Source organism: Colletes latitarsis, chromosome 2 (genome assembly GCF_051014445.1).
Source record: "Colletes latitarsis isolate SP2378_abdomen chromosome 2, iyColLati1, whole genome shotgun sequence".
Classification (NCBI taxonomy): Eukaryota; Metazoa; Arthropoda; class Insecta; order Hymenoptera; family Colletidae; genus Colletes; species Colletes latitarsis.
This window is the reverse complement of record NC_135135.1, coordinates 15,223,106-15,238,881: the sequence shown is the minus strand read 5'-3', so window position 1 is coordinate 15,238,881 and position 15,776 is coordinate 15,223,106. Positions and strand designations below refer to the sequence as shown.

Sequence of the window (15,776 nt, the reverse complement as noted above, 5' to 3'; positions counted from 1 at the left end):
TTTCTTTTACTCAATTTACAGTGTCGAGCGCAATCATTAAGGATGTTCATTTTAAACGTAAAAAGTTTAAATGTCCGCGCATAAAATCCACGGGTAAAACGATCATAATCTCGGAGTTAAAGTTTCAGAATCTTCTTAAGAACAATAAACCTTCTTAAGCCCATCCGTATATTACAAGCGTAAAGCTCGCTTTTATAGTCCGGATGTAACTTTATTTCGATAAAAAAGAATACGTGGCTACAGAAACACGACAGACGAACGTATTTAAAAGTTTTTGTTGCGAACGATTAAGGACTGATGAAACGGAGCAACGCCGCAACTGTACCACCGATGGAATTATAGGTGATTTGAAATATGTGGGAATTAAAAATGCCAGTCCATTGTTTAGTCGTGCAGGTAGTGACCTCGAGTGGTACGGGCTTTATTCCATTAGATGTTATCTCTTCGATTCAATCTCGTAGCGACTCGGTGCGCGGTGTTTGATTAATTAAAGATACATCTTTGTTTTTCCGAGTACCTGTCATTGGAAATCTCACTCTCGCCGCAACAAATCCTTTCTGAACCCTGGCTGGATAATTCAAACACCCGAAGACTGTTTTATTAATTCCCTTACGACAATGAGTCAAGTTTCTCAACAACGAAATTTTCATTTGTTGATTTATTGATATTTTAGAAAGACTCTGTGAGACTTCTAGATGAAACCTCTCAAATTGTCCACGAAAATTAAATTTTGTTTTTAGTCAATTGAAAACTAGCATACCCACAATTTCTCACAGAATTCACAATTATAATATTTATTTACAGTTTCGTTAAAGTTCAAGAGTCCTATCTAGATTCATTTTCTTTAACATCTAATCTTGAGAATTATGTGCAATTCAGCTGTTTTAGCTGTATGAGGATTTGGTAGTTGGACTATGGAGGCACCAGGTCGTCTGTTGTCAGATGTCGTTGGGTTTTGCGACGGACTGTACACCACCAGCCGAGCAGTTAGCATTAGCCATGATGACGAAGAAGGCCAGGGACTCGGTGAGATGATAGCGAGCGCGTTTGCTGGCTGCTCGCATCGGTCACACCGCAGGTGACTCGTCGTGGTCCGGCTCTGACCCTTGGTCGACCCACGTACCTGACTTCCACTCCTTCTCCGCGTCCTACAGCTCCTCTCCTCTTGTTCTCTCGAGCAGCAGAACGAGAGTGGATTGTCGGTGCTAATCGTTTCTCGCGCACGAAGCCACCTTGCTCTTTGTCGACCATCAGCGGGTTACCATTGCTGGCACAGATAGCACTTTAATCGCCAGGATGTTCGCGTGGACCCCCATCTCTGAATTTTACTCCCCCGCTGACAGTGCTGGTACCGTCAACGAGTTCTTCCGCCCTCGAGAACATTTTCAACCCTCTGAATGCTATTTGAATTTTAATTCGAGGTCTTTCTACAATTAACGGCTCTTAAAAGCAACGATCCTCCCGTTCCCTGCATCGTTACGAGCACAATATGAGAAATCAAGATACGCAAATCGATAATGTGATTTATTCCTGAGCCTTGAGTCTCCCTCACCTACGTATCTTTTAATCGTCCGAGGTAAAAGAATACCAAATCCTTGGCAGTATGCTCCGAGGCACGTTTCTCTCGTTGTTTTCCTAGATTTTAGTCGTTTCCTTGGTCTTTCTGGCACCTATCGATGACACGGAAGGCTAGGCTCTACCGTCGCTCGCGTTAATCGTTCCTCGCACACGAAACGACGAGGTCGCGCCGTTCTTTGTTTGTCATCCGCTCCGTAACTCGCTTGGTTTGTCGAGTTTAACATACGCGGCCAAGAAAGGGCGAGAGAGACAAGATGACAGCGGGGGAGGGGCGAGAGAGCGAGAAAGAGAGAGAGAGAAACGGTGCCAGGACGTGTAAGACTCCAACTGCAACTGCGTGTGGAAAGTTTCCAGTACGCGGTGTGCAATTGCACGGACCAATGTGTGGGTGGTTTATTAACCTGTTTAGATGCATATCTAATCGTTTTTATCTTCGCGCAATGTTAAATGCTTCTGCGCGTCGCTCGAGCTCTTGCAATTTTCCAGCTGTCACGTATCGTTTCTTCGCGAACGGAAATGGCATACGAACGACTGATTGGTTCGCTGGTTATTTATCCGTGCCCTTTGGAGTATCGTTTGCTTTGGCCGTGATAAAACAATTTCACAACTCGCGATAGAAAAACCGTCGAACGGAAAAGTAGCAGGTGTTGCTTTCCATATTCTTAGCGTTCCCGATTCACTGAAACTCCTCTGTTTTTCGTTCAGCGATTTTGGAAATTAAAACATCATTTAGTAGATATTTAATGGACGCTTTCTTTGGTTAAACGTTACTTCAGAACATCGTCTTTGACACAACTTATCTTTACGCTAAGTGCTTTCTCGTTGATTCGCTTCTTTCTGCGTCTGTCCTTTCATCTTCCTAACCGTTTATTTCTCTTGAGCATCGAGACTTCTTCAACGTCTCGTTACTTTCTGTTTTTCGAATTCCTCGCATGCTCGCGTAGCGTTTCTATTTTTATTCGTGCCCGATGCTCGGATTTCCACTTCTGTTTTCCAATATTTCCACTTTAGATTTCAGTTCACTTTGCAACCGGGTTTCTTATTTCTATTCTCGTGCTTCGAGCTCGTCTTTGCTTCCATATTTATTCCTCGCGTTCGCGTATCGATACCTATTTCTACCGATACTCGTTAGTTAAAAGTACGAGACTGGCTATCGTTAACTTTTACGATAACCAGCCACAGTAAATTAAATACATGACAACTGGTATACGCCTACGTGGAACATGACCATTTAATATTTGCATTATGATGCTCCACTTAATGGGAAGATAACAAGGTTTCAGTTGTGTGGCCAACGCCGACTGATACATTTGTTGTTATTCGAAACGCTTCGCCGTTACGTACTCGGAGCTCTTAAAATTAATTTCTAACACCCCAGAAATACGATTTAAAATTTTAATTATACCAGTGATTATTTAATCTTTTCAAGAATCAAAAAATGGCAAATTCTACGATCATTTCTATGTTTATTTCCATAGCATATTTTCTTTTGTGCCTAAGTTTTCTTTCAATTTTCACTTCCTGTGTTTCCACTTGCAGTCATTGGCTCCGGCTCCCTGCCTACTTCCGTTTCCAAAGTGACGAAGGAACACACACAGAAATTATCATTTAAGGCGCGTTACTTCGACCCGCGCGAACTTCCTTCGGGCTCATACCTATCTCGACGCGCCGTGTCGTCGATCTTCATCCGGCGGGAGTGACACACGAGTCACGCCCAGCATTCACGACACCTACGTCCTTCCCTCGCACACGACCCTGAAGAAACAGACCAGAGACACGGTCTACGAAACTTACGAACACCTACCGTTGCGAAACGCACTCCCTTTGGACTTTGAATCCCCTTATTCTCATCCTCATCCTTAAAAAGCTGAAATTCCAATCCTCAATTTAAAAAATAACTCGCTTAAATTTGTGTGTCTGCTTCAAATTTGTCCAGTAGAAGGCAAATAGTAAGTTCTGTTGACCAGAAGTCAAAGTGCAATCGAATACAGACGAGACTTTTACTAGAAAATCCTACATTTATGCGACAATTATGGGTCTCTGAGCGAGCTAATTAAAGTGATGATGCATTTATTTATGATTTTTGTAAAATGTAAAATTCCGATATTAGTAATGATTTTTTAATTACACCAAGTTTTACGAGCTCTCAAAGTGGAAATTTCTCTACAGTCAAAATGTCTCATTTTCCCGAATGTCTGCTCAAGCTTGACGATGCTTTGCAAAATTTTTACGGGCAACGAAAGCTACGTATATGATTTTACCCCACTTTGGTCTACTCGTAGTCTTTGGTCAGCGTTCAAGAATCCCAGTTTACGGTAGACGAGGATCCCTCGAGAGTTCAAGAGAGTCTTGGCGACCCTTCTGCCTACATTTGCGTCCCGACACCTACGTCCCCGGCGGCGGAACAAAGTTCACGAGCAGGCCGGTGACGACGGTGTCCACGGAAGAGACGTCGACGAATACGAAGAAGTCGAAGAGGTGGCCGAGGTGGAATGACCCCGCGGATCGCATTGTAGGCGCGTATGGGGCCCCCTCGCGGAGGGTAACATATGCGTGATGGGCTGCGAAAGCTACGTCACGCAGGAACGCACCTTGCCTCGTCTTTCCCGCGTCGTTCCTCTTCTTCTGTGCTTTTCGTTCCCCCTGTACCCTTTATCGCGCAGCTCTGGGCTCCGTACGACGGGGCTACGGAGGTCACCGCACGCTGTCTGCCACTGCCGGAACAAACGGTGAACAGTGCGAGTGCGTACCGCTCTTCCTCGAGCCTTTTCTATCGCTCTGCGACGATCCGGAGCAGGTGGAACTCCCGTTTTCGGCGTTTCTGATCCTACAACGCCGGAAATCCTATTACGAGGCCTCTAATTCTTTGTCTATACTATCGTCAAATAGTCTTCTCGGTTTTTAAAAAGAAATTCCAAAGTGAAAGTACGAGGAAACTTTATTATACGATATAACGATCCTTTCCCTTCACTATCTGTTGTCTTTTGTTCTCCTGAGCCTGTGGACTCGAAGAGCTTGAAAAATAGCTGATCGATCGAGTGCTTGCGAGAGAGGTACAGGCTGAGCGTAGCCCTCTGGTGGCCAGCGCGGAAACTCGTGTAGTTTTTCGTTTCGACTCTGCAAAGAATATAGGAGAAAATAAGTTCCATAGATGGATTTGCAACTAAATATTGTTTTCTCGACCAAATTGCAAGCTACTGAAACAACGACTCGCGAGGCAAACGCGGACTGCTTTCCTCGGACGAGTCAGCAAACATCGTTAATGCTTTAACAGTTGTGTGTGTCATATTGAACTAATTGTAATTGGAAAATTAAACCATTACGGATGTAAATAGAATCAGCAACCTGAGTAATGCGAGTAATCAAATCATCAGCACAAGACTACAGTATGTATCTGTACTCTGTTATTAATGGTCGTAAAAGATTTCAATTTGTTCCGTATAAATAATTTTTTACCAGTAAGCATGCATTATTAATGGTGGATGAAAAAGAGATACGGCGACGGGGAGGGGAAACACGCAGTGACATCAACGTTCGTTGAAAAAGACGAACAGCGGATCGATCGCGAAAAGAATTTCCAGCAACGTACGATTACCTAAATCGGAAATACACTGTACAACATTTTTTCTCCAAAACGATCTAATTTGACACGTACATTCATCGAAACGTTCCTATAATCTCTGCTAAATATGCTTATTTGAGGAAACCCGTTTGCAAAACACATTCGATTTGAATTCTCTTTTTTTTTTTTGTTAGACGATTCAATAAATTTTATACACGATTTCTATCGTGATCTTTGCATTTACGATCGTTTCACACTCCGGGAACAAACAAAGAGGAATAATAGATCGGTTGAGAAAGTCGAGCCGAAATCGAATCATCTTTCTCGCTGTCCCCGTTTTCCCACTCGGTGTCATCGTGGTTTCGCATTATGTGTAGATGGATCTTTGTCCGTGTCGCGGCCACGTGTGCCCGGGGGATGTTAATTAACCGGAACCATAATAAATTATATCGTTACTCGTTCTTTCACCACCTATTTTCTCGTCTCGCGCCGGCTAATAAACGCTTGCCAGTCACGTGATAGTCCATTGTGTACCACAGGAGGCCTTCCACCTGAAACAGCTGATTCGACCATTCTCCGCACGACCAAGGTTACGCCTCGGCGGGAAGAATACGTGGTCTTATTATGCGGTCTACCGTCAGCTCTCGATCGGATTGTGCATTCGCTGGTTCGCGGCCGCGGAATACTCGATAAGAATGCTGAGCCAGGCGCTCGCGATCTCGAGCTCTCAGATGATTTCGTAGAACCAGCATTCCTTGATCGCCTCCGCGTCGTTTGGGACTGCGATAACGGGCCCAACTGGCCAAATAATTCGGAAACGAACGCAACTTGGGGAACGCGTACGAGTTAGAAATCGAAACTCGTGTCCCGTATCGGTTCCGTCAATCGCGACAGAAGTGTCAAGGGGAGATCTGATGGCTGACAGTGAAAAGGAGTTGAACTTGTTTCCAGAGCACAAAATACACCGACAGCATTGACAAGTTTTTCTTTTATTTCGAATAACGTTCACAGTATTACACGCAAAGTTGCTTGGCAAGTAAACTTCTTCGACTTAGATTGGGATAATAATTTCTTTTACCTTTTTTCCTCTGTTCATTAAAATTATCGATAGGTGTCACACTTCGCGTTGCGGAGTTAACGTTGGTTGAAAGTCGAGAAGGTTCGAATTACGCGGGGAAGGGAAACATCATCCTCCTTTTCCTCCAGCCATTTCAGTAGCTGGAGTTCTTGTTTGCAAACGAAGCAAGATGAATTGGGATCCCAGGAACGACCATACACGCTCAAATATTGTACAGAGTTCCTATCAATTTACGCATTTTTCTCTGAGACTAGGAAAACTCATATTTTTCACAACTATTCCATTTTCACGTCGCAGTAAACTTTTTCTAAGATGAGTAAACACAGACTTTGGATCACGAGCGATCGCAGCATCGAGTGATGCAATAGTTTTTACGATTACGTAGAACCACCTTTGAACTTCCTGTTACGAAACGGAAGGAAACACCAGATTCGAACGTAACGCGATACAATGTTATCAAACGCGAAGGATTCCGTATATCAACGAAAAATGTTCGACTATGGAAGAGGTTTGGGAGGAACATTGGGTAGAGATTCATAGGCGTCGTCTGCGGCCAGCGGATCGCGTTTAAAATTCGCAAACGAGATGATATTCGAGCACTCTAAGAACGTCTGTAATTTCAGACTGTGTATGGTCTGGGACGTATAACGACGACCTCATCACGTCCATATTTCACACCACGGGATCCCGGGGTTCTGCATAGTAGCGTCGCGACGTTCCTCTCCCTCGGGATGGATACGTCTCGCGTGTTCGAAGCGCCTTCACCTACTTCACGCTAACAGTAATTCGCTTTCGTGTACGTTCCTTCTGCCTGGCGTTCTCGGTTTCGTTGCTGCATGCGTGTGCGTGTCACTTTCCACGCTGCTTTTCCGCGGAACGTCGCTGCAATTAACTCGAAGCGAATGTTTGTAATCGAGAAGAGGAGACGTTGAATGGTTGCGAGAGAGACAAGAGCGTAGCCCTCTGGTGGCGAGCGTGGGAAGCATCGTCACGTGTTAGAGTTTTACGTTTCCCTGACATTCGATCTTTCTACTTTATTTAAAAATACAAAAATTATTTTCTGTGAGATTCCTCAACACTTTGACTTTTCACTAAGACACTCAGCACTCGAATCGAAATATTCTCTAGCTAAAACATATTTTGTTCAAAGTTTTAGTCTCGCAAATAATTCTACTGTTTAAAAAGTAGTATGTGAGATGGCCTGAACTTTGTCCTTTCCAGCAACGATGGGGCATCGCGTATGAGCTTAGGGTGGAATAATAATAGCGGCGTCCGTATAACGATAACCGCGCATTAATTGTAAAGCATAGGCGCGTTTAGTATATTTATACCTGTACGTATATCGAGGCCCGCAGCGTGGTCGGTGCATGCACCCACATAGTGCCACAGTGAATGACACGCGCACACGCACGGTCTCCGGTGCACCGGCTACTGCATTATGCATTAGTCATGATTACAAAGTAAGTGGCGTGCTCGTGGCGCGTCTATAGTAATAACGGCGTATTTGCGGTGCTTATGATTTTCCACTTGAAACGGGCATAACCCGCTTTAATGGCGCGGCCGGCCCTCCCGGTCGCGCATAACTTACGGCAGATTTACAACGCCGAGGATCCGCCGCGGCGTCCGCTCGGCCGCGGCACGCTGACGGCGCTGATCGCGTTAACGCCGTGACACTAATCTCTCTTTCTTCCTACGTTTGCGTTTCTTTTACCCTCCCTGCCCCCCCTAAACGACGGCCTTTAAAGGTCGTTTCGCTCGGTAATTATTGTCACCTGCGAACACCACCGGAGTCGACAGATTAAAGGCGCGTTTATACGTCCACCGACGCTCGCTGAGATCATAACACTGGCCCTTTGATTCAAATTTGGTTTGGTTAACTCGCTCGTATGGGAAGTTATATCGAATTACGACCACTCTGATAAATAGACTTTGTCGATATTCCTCGAAAACATGTTTCCTTCATAGAAAAGTGTGATTATTTATCTTATAAATGAGCGAACCTCCATTAAGAAAGCACTCTTTTTGGCGAAATTACAGTATCTGAGTTTTCTAACTATTGAATTAAAATTATTATCAGATACGTTATTAGCTGTCAAACGTTATGTTATAGACCACAGAGCCCAGGAACAGAAAAGAAAAAGTCATGGTTATTACTATGTACCCGCTACTTCCGCCTCTAGTTTCACTCGTTGTTAATTCCGTCCACGCGTCGACGAAAGACGTTTTCATGAAATCGTCAAAGTTCCACCAGTGTTTATACTACGTTATAGGAAGTAAGGTGCTCGAGAGGTTAGTGATGTAGCAATTTATAGAACGACTATTTAATGTCGGACAACCTGCTGGTCAACCGAAGATATGGTTGAAAATGATTTAACGGTTCGGTTATTGTGTAGTTACCACTCAGATTGATGTATACATCTGCGGCTTTCTAGCCGGCTTAAAATGGTATTTGTCATAGCAATAAGACAGCTGACAGAGCGGCGCACTGGACGTCCCATTCTCGAGAACTTTATCAAAAAATAACCCAGGCGATTAATGATTTTCCAATTTATCTACAATCATAGACCAGAAACACGATTTGTAAAAACTACAAAAAGAGATTAATATCGCATATTTAAATTCTAAACTTACGACACGATAGAGGCAACAAATTCTTACGTGAAAGACGATCAAATTCTAATCTCCACCGATCGGAATTTCACTTTTCCTCGTCGACGTTGGAAGAAAGCGGGCAAATAGACGAGTCCGGCGAGCGTCGCGCGATTGATGGCGCGTTTAGCGACGATTTCTTCAACGATATTATGTTAGTCGGTGGCTTCCACGGTGACTCGATAAATTTAAACGTACGGAAAATAAATGGCTCGTCACGCGTGGGATTTATAATGACGGGCTGGCCGCGGCCGAGGCACCTTTATCGTTCATTAGACGCTAACCCCGGATGCAGACACACGAAGAAGGTGCACGCACGCGCGCTGCACGCGTGCAAAACTCTTACCCGATCATCCGGCAGTTTTTCAAGCAGCCAGCCTTGCGGAGGCCGGCGCAAATGGAGGAAACGACAGCTTCCGGTCTTGCGTGTTCCCCTTTAACCGCTTCTCAGAGTGCTTGTTCAGCTTTCGAGTCGATCTTCGACCCCGCACAGGCCGAACCAGGGGTCACTTCGAACCCTCTACTCGGAAACTCTTAACCCTTTTATTTAAAACGGAATTTAAATTTGACACCGGGTCACTTTTCACCTATTGTTGAATTTTTATTATACAAGGTGTTCGGCCACTCCTGGGAAAAATTTTAATAGAGGATTCTACAGACCAAAATAAGACAAAAATCAAGAATATCAATTTGTTGATCGTGGCTTCGTTAAAAAGTTATTAACGTTTAAAGTTCCGATCTTACTGAATTTTTATTCTCGAAAATGCGCAAGATTTCGGGGGTATGTCTGTTGACCAAAAATGATTGTAATTGACCCCCGCAACCGAAAATAATTTTTCCAGAACGATTCAAAATTTTTTTTTTTCGTCGAAAAATTTAGGCATCTACTCCCTGTCGATTTTTCTTAAAAATTCCTTTTTCATTTTTAGTAATTTTGTTTGACACCCTACAGAAAAGTTGTCTAATACTTTTTTGTAGGTACCTATGAACTCTGCTTCAGAAAAAAGTTTCATTGGAATATGTTCACAATTGTAGGAATTATGGCTGTTTGAAAATTGGACCATTTTTATGGAGTTTTTCTCATTTTGCGAGGTCAATGACCAACTTTTCGAATATTTTTACGATTTGTACATATTCTTCATCAAAATACGCGTAGTTTGCTTTTTTAAACATTAAAATCGTCCAATCCGTTCAGAAGTTATGACATTTTAAAGATTCGCATGATAATTCGGGCAGACATTTCTCGCCAGAAATTATGTTTTCGGTATGGAATTTTTTTCTCAAAACTGAGTAGGATTTTGGGGGTATGTCTGTTGACCAAAAATGCTTGCAATTGACCCCTGCAATCAAAAATAATTTTTCCAAAACGATTTGAAATTTTTGAATTTAATTTTTAATAATTTTTTAACGAAGCCTCCATCAACAAATTGGAATTCTTGATTTTCGTCTTATTTTGGCCTCTAGAATACTCTATTAAAATTTTTCCCAGGGATGGCCGAACACGCTGTATATGCATCTAACTTTTTGGTACAGGGTGTCATCTAATAATGTTTATAATATCGGGAGGAGAGGAGTTTGTTTAAAAAATGTAAAATTCATCATGTTTTTTTATTTTCGTACATTGGGTACATACAACGTTATTATCTTTTATTACATGTTCTGTACAGATAAATCGTGAACACTTGACACATTTGGTACCATATTTATTATCGTTGCCTGTACATATATAGCATATGCTTTGTGAGTTGATGCAAAGTAAAATGTAACTCGAGGAAACCTCGAAGAGCACCTTCTCGATATAAAGTCGCCTCTGATTACGTCGGATACAACTCTATTCGAGGAGTAAAGATTAATCGAGCGTACAAAAAAGGAACGTGGAAGTTGAAAAGGAAGAAGACGCCCGGCGTCAATTACTTTTTTCCTCGTTAATTACGCCCGAATGTGGACAACTCCGGTCATTGTAGTTTTTTTTCCTCCTCCCTCCCCCAGCGTCCGGTGGAACGTGAGAGCAGAGGACCGTGGCGACGATCCGTCATCGGTCCTGACAGCGTCTCCATTATTCCTTTTTTCTCTCCTCGGCGTACGAGCGGTTCTCGAAATGTTTGCGCGGAATACGTCGAAAAGATCCACCCGGAGGCGGGAATAATTAGCTGACCGAACGGAACACCTTTTGCCGTCTTTATTTCCGTCGCGCGCCGCTCTATTCTTGACCCCCAGGGTCAATTCGTTTTAACCGCAAGTCCCGCGAAATAATTTATGCCCGGCACCCATCGCTAACAGTTCCGGGTGTCCCTAGCTTTTCTTCCACGTTTCAAGCGCATTTCGACCGACAGTACGATAATTAAGTAATTTGTAACCTCGCCGAGCCGGTTCGTTTCCGGGCAGGGGGCGGCCATTTTTGCCAATTTAAAAGCCCACGTATTTAAATGTCTACGGTATCTATGCATCATTTCTCCAATTTTAAATTGTACTGGTAATAAATAGCTAAAAAATAACACCCACGATTTTACGTCGCTCTTATTCTTTCCGCCGTGAATATATATATTTATCCAATTTTTTACCGAAACGTTTCACTTCGCGACGGACAATGGAGTCGTTAGAAGTCGAAACAACGAACTTTGCGCGAAGTCGACAGGGATACGCGCGAGTCGTAAGTTGGTCTTAGAAACAATACCGTGGTTCGAGTGTGAAATATCGTAACTACTTGTTAATACGAGCTAACAATAGCGTGTCGTCGCACCTTGAAGCTAAACTCACCTGCCATGGAAACTAGCCTCTCGGAATACGAGATGATCGTTTATGCCACAAGACATACTTCTAAATCTCGCAAGGCCATTCATCTTAGTGCCATTTTTATTTCTCGATTCTGTAAAGCACTAAATGACCTAATGCGAGCGTAATTGTTTCTTCTAACGAGACCTCGCCAAAAATGTTAATGGAAATTTTCGCCGACGCGATTAATCTTCGTCGCCTGTCACCGTCCTTCGTTTAGACTATAAATTAAATTGCCACCGCGATCACGATCACGCATGCATCGCATAATCACGCTCGGCCAACTTTGTCCAAACACCAGTCTTGACTATTTTATTGAAAATGACTCGATGCATATACACAGGCTCCAAAACGTTGGTTTTTCTTTAACGACTGCATAGATTAATCTACGAATCCATTAACGGACATTTAAGATCTCGAAACACGATCGAGTGAATTCACAACGAACTTAATGTATCCATATTGCATTAAGTTTGTTTTTAGTTGAAATTTTGCAGGGTTCGTCGAACAGTTAAATAGGAAAAGAAATGGAATTCCTCGTACATGGAAGCAGCAGATGTTCGAAGACAAACAGCCTGGCGATTTAGAAACAATTCACGTGCCAGGTGGTCGACGATTTTTCAGTCGATCCGCAAATAACTAGGAAGAGAGTAAGAAACGATCCGCAAACAATAGTTTGGCGCTTCGGGAGTTCCGGAATTCGAGTTATGATATTTGTCGTACGTGACTTGGCCGCGCTACCGCGCTCGTAAAAGTTGCGGTCGAGATGTATCTTTCGAAGGAAACGCGTAGGTATGCGCTGGAAACGTTCGTGCATTGTTTTACGAGCTTTTCTTACGGCCGGTCTAAATCAAAAAGTCGAAACTCGCTAGAAAGTTTTTAATTAAGGATGCTTTCCACTGCCTACGCAGCGTTTCGTTCCATTTGGTACCGTTTACGGTGGTTTCACGCCGGTTATTGCATCCCAGCAGCGTCGCGAATCCGCGAAAGTAAATTCCGCAGTTAATTCGTCGATTCACAGGAGGGATTTTCGACGCCGCGCGGTTAGGATCGTCTTGAGATTAATCTCTTTCGTCGGCGACGTTAATAGTCCCGGCGGTTCATTAAAATTTGCAATTTTATATTCCCTAACGCCGCGCTTTTAATATTGCGTGCGACGACGACGGAAATAATTCTAACCGTCCATGGCCGTTAATTGGTTTCTTTTTTGTCCCGTTCCTAGGCCGAGTGGGACAACCGAGGCGATAAATCGATCTGGAAACTCTGTACGTTCGTGGCTCTGTACGCGTAATAGGGAAATTAACAAAAGCTCGTAAAGTATACGTGGAATTCATTTTCTTAAGCGTTTAGAAGGTCGGGGGCTGTAAATGTCCGCGTCGCGGCACGAGATGGATGTATCAAGAAAAATGAAAGTCAGTTTCCTGTTGGAAGATAGTATCTAATAGAATTTTCATGGGAAGCTGTAAATATTTCGCGTTGAAACGATGAAGTCATTGGATAATGACTGTCACTGGATTGGCTTTTACGATCGATGTTCTTGTACACCCTTTTTGTCAATCGTAGCTGAACTAAACCAATTTCAGGATTTCGTTCTATCCAGGTAGAAGCTATAAAAACAAATTAGTCTGTATTTTTACGCTTTTGTTGATACGTCGTTAACGACAACGCGCTGCAATTTAATCTCTTTAGATTTTATTCTGTAACGTAAAATTCAAGTAAATTGAAATTGGAAAAGTTGTTTTGTTATTTAGACTTTAATGTTCCTGTTCGGTAATAACCATAAATCGCGATTAAAAACATTAGCCGTGGATCCTCGTAGATAACTTATCTGGATCATTTCTTCGCTGATGGAGTTACTTAATGAGTTCTATTATTTGCATTTAGGTCCAGCGTTTGCTCGACGTCTAAGAACATTGATACAATCGTTTGAACATTATTATTTCCTCCCTGGGGCACTCGAAAGATTAAGATTAACCCATCAACGCCTTCGATCGATGAGGAAAAGATAGTCGTGTTCACGGTGCTCGATAGCAATGATGTTTACGTTAATTAATGACTCGATCGTACGTTGATGTCTCTTCGATAAAAAAAGTTTATCTTGTATCGTTTAAACCATCTCTTACCGTCCTCGTCGAACACGATGTTGCGTTATAACGTACAACTGTATATACACGAAAATTTATGTACGCAATGAAACTCTCGATAAAAAAAAAAAAATGAGTTGCACGATGAAAAAGAATATTTTATTTACTAGTCGGACGACGATTAACATGATGCAACGTCGTGTTTGAAGAGGACGACACGAGATAAACGAAATGTCACGTCGCAATAAAAATGTTCAAACAAACGTCAAATAAACATTATAGACATCGTCTCGAGATTTTATCAAAAATGCGAGATACATTGTTTTGCATTCGAGTCGAGGTGCAAATTCAAACAACGTCGGAATCGATATATTTTATACGTTAAAATTAACCGCGAATTAAAAAGGAGACTTGCGACAGAGTTCTCCGTGCACACCTATCGTCTAGTTTCCGAGCGATCGTCCTAATCGCGTGCAAGTTAACGCGAGGGAACAAATTCGCCGCTACCTGGTGCACGTGTGCATCGATGGCGAAATCATGGCAGGCGTCTTTAGCCGCGGCGAGGAGGATAAGTATCGCATGCAGCCATCCGAACCGCGCTCGATCCTATCGTCCAACAAATTCGGCCATGTGCGCGAGTTACAGCCGCCATAAAATTCCGGTCATTTAACGACGGCAAGAATTTATTGGATATTTTTGGTGGCTAATGTGGCCAGTGACCTCCCCTCCTTCTTTCTCGTTCCAAGCTCCGCGGCTCTCGTCGTTCTCGTCTTCCGCCCCCTTTTCTCTGGTCTCTCACCCTTCCACCCCTGGGCCCCTAAAACTTGTGTACTTCTCACGCGGATACGCGGCCGCTGATCGAGCATGTAGATAATGGTGCCAGGACGGGTTCATTTATTGGGCGTAAATCTCTCGTCTCAGTTCTAGCGGCGCTCTCAGCCACCGTGTAATCGCGTCCTACGGTTATCCCTCTTAACGTATTTCATCGAAATTCCTGGTGTCGAAAGACACCGTTTACACGGACCGACGTTAAGGAAGCTTTACGACGTACCCTCGGCTACCGCCTCGTTACGAAACCGGTGTTAGAGGCTCTCGGGCTCCCGCCGTTGCGAGGAAAACGTACGAGCCTGGCCGTGCGATCCGGCGCGGATTTATCGGCACGATGATGCGCCAAAATACGAGCCGGGGATCTAGCGGTGACGCAAAGACGCGGGAAACGCGGCTTTTAAACTCGTCTCGTTCGGTAATCGGACGAGCAGCGTCACGAGCGAGGCCAACGTACCACGATTCGTACTTTTCAATCGTTTTTTCCTCCGACTAAATTCGATAACAGCTCCTTGTCGAATCTCTCCATACATTTACTTTATATTATTTAGTCTCTTAAGATTTTTACACTTGACTTTGTCTATTGTGTATTAAGATTAGAAACAGTTCGGGTGATTATCATAGGAATTCGAATTCTTGCAACGATTGTGGCTCCACTGTACAGTAGTGCCCGCTTGTATGACCACGAATCTGCCCGCTTAACACTAAACCTACCGCGACCGGTCAAGTGACCGTTTTTAAAATTTCGTTTAGAATTTTTTACTTTTCCTATAGTATACGTACAATGAATTTTACAACATTCACTTCTACTCTTATTGTTTGTTTTCTAAGAAAAATATGTAGTCTATCTTGCCTACCACGACCGGTCATCTGACCGGTTTAATGATTTATATTTTTTTGTAAAAAACTGGGCAAAATTTGGTACCAAATTCTGGTTAACTTCCGATGTAAATAAGAAATATATGTATAACAACGACGAAAGAAGAGAATCTTCAGTTTGCACTGTCTTAAAACAGTCTAACAACGCGCATTATAAATACTAAAACTTTAGACGCGTGCAATTCCGAAACTACTAGTGTTTTATTAATAATTGAGCCACTATTAGAAGCGGGAAAGCCTCCCCTTTAAAATGGTTTTTGGTTTTTGTCGATCTGACTTTCCGTTTTCGAGATATCGTAATTTATGTAAAAGGTAATTTTTAAAATTCCGCTCTCCGCCTTAGAAAAGG

The 15,776-nt window shown here is 43.1% G+C and overlaps 1 protein-coding gene across 2 annotated transcripts in view; it reads left to right on the top strand.

Moving 5' to 3' along the window:
• LOC143351785 (uncharacterized) overlaps positions 1 to 15,776 on the top strand; it is a 304,713-nt gene that overhangs the window by 202,688 nt on the left and 86,249 nt on the right. The gene's annotated exons all lie outside the window — the stretch shown is intronic.